Here is an 8,648-nt window from a genome sequence, read left to right as displayed (position 1 = left end):
GTAAGGCCTCTCTTAACCAATAGAAAAAAAAATGACAAAGGCAGACTCATTATTGTATTAAAATTTCCCTGTTAAGTTGATTAGAAAGTGACTGCTGGGGTGGGGGGTAATAGTTTACATAGCATGGCATATATGTGTTGGTTGGGTTGCACATGGCTATACCACATATTGGAACATATTCCAAGTCTCCCCCACCCCCCCTCTATTTTTGTGTGCACATATAATGCTTTTAGTGTATAACATCATGGTTCATCGGAGGCTAGCATGTTGAGGTTATCGTTTTCATTAAGTTTCTGCTCAAGCTATGTATTTGCATTAATTGTTGGTTTGCAGAAATAGAGGATGAAATCATTCTCGATTGTGCTAAATCTTGTCATTTAACCATTGAAGCCTATTATTTTGGTTTTGTCAGCTTTGATTTAAAAATGGGACTTTTCTTTTTTCGTATCTTTTTCTATTTTGCACTTATTTCTTAGGATGAAAGGGAGAGGAGGAAACAATCAAACAGGGAATCTGCAAGAAGGTCAAGGTTGAGAAAACAGGTATAGGAAACAAGTGAATATACTGATTCTTTTGTCCTTCTCTGCCTCTGTTTGAACCTTACACCAGTCTATTGAGTAAAAAAGGTTTATGTTTTACATCATTCTGTTCTTCCAGGCTGAGTGTGAAGAACTAACCAAGAAAGTTGAATCACTGAATGCTGAGAATATGGCCCTTAGATCCAAAATAAATCAGTTAACAGAGAATTCAGATCGCCTGAGTCGCAAAAATGTTGTACTTGTGGTAATTTTCTCTTCCCTTATCCCTCTATTATGTATCTATGAGACAACCCTAGCCCTTGATATATGGATCTTTTCATAACCTTTAACCTTGTTTAGGCTTTAGTTTTTGATGTGATGGTTGACCATCAAATTCGTAAAATAACCTAGCCATTAATCCATCCAATAGTAGCTCGTTAAGTGAACAAATCATTTGCAGAGCTAGGAGACATCTATGGTGTGGCAAGTGTTGGAAATTATGAGCAAATTTTTGTAGGAGTAATCAAGATTAAGTCAACAGATTTAGTAGGCATACAAAACCATTATATTCATCCAAATTGTTTGGCATTGGCATAAATCCCAAATTGATGGACCTTGAAATCATAATGAACTAAAGAATTTTATAATTAATCAGATAAATTTAGCACATACCTTTTATTTTTGAATCTTAGAATGTGCAAGACATACCAAATTCAATATATATTGGGCTGCAAAACAAAATTAAACAAGAAATGCCAACCTAAGTAAGTTGGTAACACATGTGGAGTGTTGTTTTCACGTCCTAGGTTCAAAACACAATAAACCCAACTTCACCTCTTATTTTTTTGAACTCTCACCTTGCTAATCGATAGCTCTTTACCTATCAAAAAAATAATAAACAAAATTTTTTACATAAAAGCTTATCTTTTTATGTTGGTGAAGAAACCAAGGCAAGTGTTGAATGCTATCTCCTTAAAGTATTGATTGCCTCCACTTGGCCAAAGTTCTCAATGTCATCGGGTTTGTGGGAAAATGCTGCTATTTCATATCAGATCTGGAACAATACATATTATATTGGATTGGGTTCAAACTTAAAAATTACCGATCCAATCGGTTCCAGGTATGATAAATTCCTTATTCACATCATTACCAATTTGGTACCAAACTGAGATGAACCCAATCCATAGACAACTTTAAGTACATGAATTATTGTTTGGCACACAAGTAAACAGATATGAGAAAGCTTTAAGAGTGAGTCTCTTACATCTCTATACCTAAACTGTATGTTCACAGAAAAAAGAAGGCTAGATTGGTGGGTGTTTGGGCTTATCCCTTGCCGAGTTAGTCTATTCATATATTCCACATTCAATTAGGAAAAAATGGCTAGATTGAGGATTTAGTTACATGGATTAGTTCCCGATAGTTCATGTCAATTAGAGATAAGTTATTGCATGCATTTAATAATGTGCATGAGATGCGTTATATCAATGCTATGGTGTCTCTCGTGATATGTCTTGAAGATCTTGATTTGCCTCAAGTAGGATCCTTTTTCAATATCAATACTATTGAATTCATTAATTGTCTTTCCTTTTATATCTATATATACCCAATGGATATGTAATAATTATCCACGAATCTTTAATAAAGTATTTTCTACATGGTATCAGAGCCTAAGTTATACTGAGAGCATGGTCTTGGTGTGTTGTTATTTGGCAATAGCACCACCGCCATCATCAAACCTAAAACAGTTTTTCCCTTAATTAGTGTTTCAATTTATTTTCAATAAAAATCCTACTTTTCTCTATGTTTCTACTACCTCCCTACTTCACAAATTAATGTCACATGATCTCAATTTTCTTTTTGCCTAAAATATCTTTCATGAGAATTCTTCTATTTAAATCGCACGATCCTTATTCGTATGCTTCTGGAAGAGACCATAGCGGACTTGATCTAGGGGGCCACTGGTTCCGACAGACTCAAAAATGAGTTGGATGCGACAGTGATGGACTTCACAAATAGACAAGGACCACCACCAGGCATGACCAGTCGTTTGAGGCCATCCATCATCAACTTCTTCATGAGATCAAGGGATAATGTTCCATGTAATTTATTGCATATTCATTTTTCAAATGATCATACAATTGCCTCATTGGTAAACCAAGCGGGGGGGGGGGGGGAGGATTGGAATCTTGGGTTTAGAAGAAAAGTCAATGATAGAGGAGGTGGATGGGGTGGTGATTATTTTGGATTGTCTAGATGGTATTCTTTTGACAACCGAGACGAGAGATGTGTATTCATGGGTTAGTAGTCGTTCAAGGGCCTTCTCTGTTAGTTCCTTCTACAAGTCTTTGGTGGACTTTGACAATCATTATTTCCCTGCTTGGGTTGTTTGGGGTCAAGGGGTTCCCTTGAAAGTTGTTTTTTTCATTTGGCGTGCTTCGCTGCGTAAGATTTTGACTATAGATCAGGTTATGAAAAGAGGAGTTCAAGGGCCTAGTGTTTATATGTGTATGCGAGATTTGGAGTCGCCTAAGCATGTGCTTCTCCACTGTGCTTTATGCGATAGTGTTGGGATTTTTCTTGTGCTTGTTTGTAGTGGATCTCAGCTTTAGTCTTGTTTCTGTTTCAAGTTTGGGTGAAGTGGGTGGTTCTTCATTGATGCAACGAGAGGGATTTGGAGGCTTGTTCCTTTTGCAATTTGTTGGGGGATTTGGAAAGAGTGTAACAGTTGGTGTTTTGAAGGGAAGGGTATGGATATTTTAGTTGTGTCTATATCGATTCTCTCTTGTATTTTCTTTTGGTGTAAGGTTTTGCAAGGATTTAGAGGAGTGTCTTCTGACGATTTTCTTCTACTGCTTAGTTTTTTGCTCTTGCAACCTCTTTAGTTGGCCATCTCCACTTTCTTAATTTTTTTTTGCTTATAAAAAAAATGAGCTTGAGATACACTATATCAACGCTGATGTATCTCATCACATATCTTGAAGATCTAGATTTGCATCAATTAGGATCCTTTTTTCAATATTGATGCTATTGAATTAATTAATTATCTTTCCATAGTCGAAAGGTCATAGAGCTTCATCCCTCCCCTCTTGTCTTTTTCTTGTCGGATTCCTTCCTTCCCCATAGTCAGCAGTCCCCATTGGTTGACCAACCTTTAAAAGAAAAGTTCCGAATCAATATTCTGGTCATTGATTACCGTAAACCCTTTCTCCATGGGTAGGTCCAACATCTTAGATAGGAAGTCCTCTTTTTCAATCTGGGATTTCCTTTCTGCTTGCTCCTCTGATTATGGAACTGGCATCTGAAAGACAAACTTCCCTAGTTTTCAGATGTTAAACGGCTATAATGGATTTTTTGAATCTATATACTCCCAATGGATCATGTAATTATCATCCAAGAATCACCAATAAAGTATTCTTCTACATGGTATTAATGTCTAAGTTCTTCTGAGAGCACGATCTTAGTGTGTCATTCTTCAATGATGGCGCTACAACCATCATCGAATCTAAAACATTTTTTCCTTTCACTATTATTTCAATAAAGATCTTACCTTTCTCAGTGTTTCGACAAACCTCCCTACTTCATAAATTAATGTCTCATGCTCGCAATTTTCTTTTTATCTATAATCTTTTCAATTTAGAGTTCTTCTAATTAGATCACATGATCCTTGCTTGTGTGCTTTTGAAATATTATGATGAACCTAATCTAGTGGACCACTAGCTCCGACAGACTCAAAAAGGAGTGGGATGCGACAATGATAAACTTCAGAGACATACAGTGATCACCATCAAGTATGATTGGATGTTTGGAGCTGTGCATCATCAACTTCTTCATGAGATCAATGGCTAATGTTCCATGTAATCAATTGTATATTTCTTTTTCAAAGGATCATGCAATTGCAGGAGGGTAATAGAGATAAGTTATTTATGCGTTATACTAATGTGCATGAGATACACTATATCAAAGCTATGGTGTATCTCATCGCATCTCTTGAAGATCTAGAATTGCATCAATTAGGATCCGTTTTTAATATCAATGCTATTGAATTAATTAATTGCCTTTCCATATTGGTTGGTTTTTTGAATCCATATACACCCAATGGATCATGTAACCATCATCCGAGAATCATCAATAAAGTATTCTTTCTACATGGTATCAGAACCTAATTGTGCGGTCGGAATCTGGTGAACGGCTCTAATGAATCCCACCGCACTGATCCGAAGTCGTTCCTAGCACCTCCCTCCATGCGGTGGCATGGTACTTGCTAAAATTACTCCGATACTCAAGTTAGAGAATCCGAGGAATGGTCTCAGAAAACTAGTTAGACTCTAATCTCTCCAAAAAGATTTCCCTTAATAGTGCTATTTATCCCCCCTTAGCTGTTCATAGGATTTCCCCCTCTGTAGGCTATAATCATGGGATATTTATTGACTTTGCAGAGTTGTTTACCTAATCGGGATCTCTTAGATTGATCGTTCTAAACTGTAGAGATCTCTTCCGGGATCTCTGGGATTGATGTGCATGCATCAGCCTTATGGTTACCCTATGACCTGGCCTGCCTTGCTTGGCAGACCTGGTCTTGTTTAATGCTATGCTGCCCTGCTAGCCAGACTAGGGAAGTCTTTGCTCTGACCTACCCTACTTGTAGGGCAGCGCCCCGTATGCTGATCTGTGTCTGGTACGACTTAACCGGTTCAGACATGTATACGGTTTAGATTAATACGCAATTATTTCCCTTTACACTAACGATTCTAGTGAGTTATTCTTCGGCAATGACGTGACTGCCATCATCAAACCAAACACATTTTTTCCCTTCACTAGTCTTTTAATTATTATTTTTTCAATAAAAATCCTACATTTCTCTATGTTTCCACAAACCTTCCTACTTCACAAATTAATATCTCATAATCTCAATTTTCTTCTTATCTAAAATATTTTCATAAGAGTTTTTCTATTTAAACAACACAATCCTTATTTGTGTGCTAAAAAAAAACAAGCAGGATGCGACAATGATGGACTTTACAAATAGGCAATGACTACCATCAAGGGCTAATGTTCCATGTAATCAGTTGCATATTCTTTTTTTCGTAGGATCATGCAATTGCGGGAGGTTAATAGAGATAAGTTATTGTATGCATTATAATAATGTGTATCAAATACACTATATCAATGTCATGGTGCATCTCATCACATATCTTGAAGACCTATATTTGCATCAATTATTGGATTGATTAATTGTCTTTTCATATTGGTGGGCCTTTTGAATTTATATATACCCAATGAAATATGTAATCATCGTCTATGAATCTCAATAAACTCTATTCTTCTACACACGTTACATTGTATTCCTAGTTCAATGTGGAAGATAAGGGCATACTACCTTGGCAAGGGATAACCTAAATACCCACCAATCTAGCTATTTTTTTCTATGAGCATATAGTTTAGGTATAGAGATGTAAGATGCTCACTCTAAAATCTTCCTTACATCTGTTTACTTGTGCGCCAAACAATAATTCATGTCCTTACTATTATATATATATTGAAGTTCGCCCGTGCCTATGCCATTGGCATCCTCCTTGCCTTTGGGATAAAGGGGGTTAATTTTGCAACAACAAAAAAAATTAGGGATATTATTTAAAAAAATTTGAGGTTAAAGGGTAAAAGATCAAGAACAATAAAGTGGGTCAGTTAGAGGGGCGAAGAAGGCAATAAAATGGGTCTCACAAAAATTTTAGTTGGATAGGATGTTTATTCTAGATGGATGAAAGTTTGTCCCCCATAAAAGCGGGCTCTGCAATTGTATTTTATTATATATATATAGGATGCAAAAAACACATGATCCCAACCATTCAAATGCAAAATCCAATGGTGGAGATTTATCCTCAGGATAAGTATCGTCGAGATTTGTGTTATCAAGATACTCATAAATCTCAACCATTGGATTTTGTGTTTAAAGGGTTGGGATCATGTGTTTTATCATGAGTTATTCTTAGGAGTCAATGGATCCCAACCTATATATATAGGTAGCATTTGGTAGTCAACGTTAGGAAGCCAACGTTGAGAGCCAAAATTCGTCCTATATGGCTTAAAAGTTTTGGATTGGGCTGATTTTTTTTTTTTTTTTGAGGATGTTGTCTATGGTGAGGAGATCATCCTAAAAAAAAAATCAGCCCAATCTGAAACTTCTAACCACATCAAAAGTGGTTTACAAATTAATGGTAAAAAATCAATGGTCCATTATTCAAACTTACTTTTGATGGGGTTAAAAGTTTCAAATTGGGATGATTTTTTGTGATGAGGAACTCCTCACCGTAGAGATCATTCTCACAAAAAATCAACTCATTCCGAAACTTCTTAGCCATCCAGGACAAATGCGTTGGCTGCTGAACACGACCATATATATAGTATGGGTTAAAAGTTTTGAATTGGGCTGATTTTTTTGTGAGGATGATGAGATCATCATCACAAAAAAATCAGCTTAATCTGAAACTTCTAACCCCATTAAAAATGGTTTACAAGTTAACGGTAAAAAATCGACGGTCCAAAATTCTAAACCACTTTTGATGGGGTTAGAAGTTTCAGATTGAGCTGATTTTTTTTTTGAGGATGATCTCTATAGTGTAGAGATCATCCTAAAATATATATATATATATAAAATCAACCATATAATCCTCACAAAAAAATCAATCCAATCTGAAACTTCTAACCTATATAGGACAAAGGAGTTGGCTCCTTAACATTGGTTGTCTAACGGAATCCATATATATACATATATGGGTTGGGATCCGTAGACTCATGAAAGCAAACACATATGTTCACACAAAATCTGAACCGTGTAAATTATGAACCCAAGTGTAAGGATTTATCTTCAAGATTTGTGCTATATTCATGGATATATATATATACATATCCTTTCCCTTAGATTTCACATGTACACGGTCAGGATTGTGGCTTTGATTGCTATTCAGAGATAAAATATGCAAGTCTATGTTTTTAACCAATCGAGTTTTGACATGCAGTATTACGGTAGTGCATGCAACATGGCCTTGTGTCTGTTTTATATATGTCGAACTTACACGGGTTCATTGCATCGTACAGGAGAAACTGAAAAATGCACAAGTGGGACGGGCGAAGGAAATGGTTTCCAATAATATCAAATAAGAGAACTTCTTATCCAAATTAAATAACTCAGGTTATGTTTGTAGACACCCCATTTTTGCACTCGCCTAATTAATCAACTCGTCAACCCGATCGCAACGGTTCCCAATGATGGATGTTTATTCCAATGCTTTATTTTGTTATCAGATATGTTTCAGAAATCCGGATGAGGTATCTCGAACTGACAAAACTGTAGACACCACGCTACGCTAGGAAAATATGATTTTAGAAACATAGAAATCATCATTTTTCAGACAAAAAGAAACTTCACGATAAAAATCACAAAAAAATAATCAAATTACCAAAATACCCCTAACATCAAACAAGCCTAGAGGCTACGTTACGCTTAGGAAAACCCACTCAAACACATAAAACAATAAATAGAAATCAAATAAATCATTTCGCCAATTTTCACAAAATTTGACAAAATTACGAAAATGCCCCTCATAAAGTTCATGACCATTTCATACAAAAAATTTTATAAATGACAAAAACCAACATTCCCATCGAATTCCTCACGAAAAATCGATTCTAAAACATCTTAAAACATCAAAAACCGACTTAAAACGTGAAAAGTCCTCTCTCGGGGCAAAACGATAATTTCATAATTTTTATAATTAAAATTTTCGAAATTAATAAATAAAATATTAAATAATTAAAGTGAAATATTAATAAAATTAATTTAAAATTTTAAACCAAAAAAATCGATCAATTAGGCTCTCAGGGTTGCCAAGATATTTCTTCAAGGACCCTTCCATTTGGGGGTCTAAAGAATTAAAGATATAATAGATGGGGGTTCTCCAAAAAATTAAAGTCAACCAAGCAAGACTAAAGTCAAGGTATTAAAGTCGATCAAGTAAGACTAAAGTCAAAATTAAAGTCAATAAAGTAAGACTAAAGTCAAGATATTAAAATCAATCAATTAAGACTAAAGTCAAAATCTTAAAGTCAATCAAATAATACCAAAAGTCA

At 35.4% G+C, this 8,648-nt stretch overlaps 1 long non-coding RNA gene across 1 annotated transcript; it reads left to right on the top strand.

Moving 5' to 3' along the window:
* The first annotated feature begins 206 nt into the window (after positions 1-206).
* LOC147391028 (uncharacterized) lies at positions 207-7,894 on the top strand. The gene is made up of 3 exons (XR_015170264.1): positions 207-542; positions 658-783; positions 7,617-7,894. It is a non-coding gene; the product is annotated as an uncharacterized LOC147391028 (long non-coding RNA).
* The last annotated feature ends 754 nt before the right edge of the window (positions 7,895-8,648 follow it).

Source organism: Akebia trifoliata, chromosome 11, assembly GCF_017979445.1.
Source record: "Akebia trifoliata isolate Shusen 1 chromosome 11, ASM1797944v1, whole genome shotgun sequence".
In the NCBI taxonomy this organism is placed as follows: Eukaryota; Viridiplantae; Streptophyta; class Magnoliopsida; order Ranunculales; family Lardizabalaceae; genus Akebia; species Akebia trifoliata.
The sequence above is the reverse complement of the archived record's forward strand: the minus strand, read 5'-3'. Positions and strand labels throughout refer to the sequence as shown.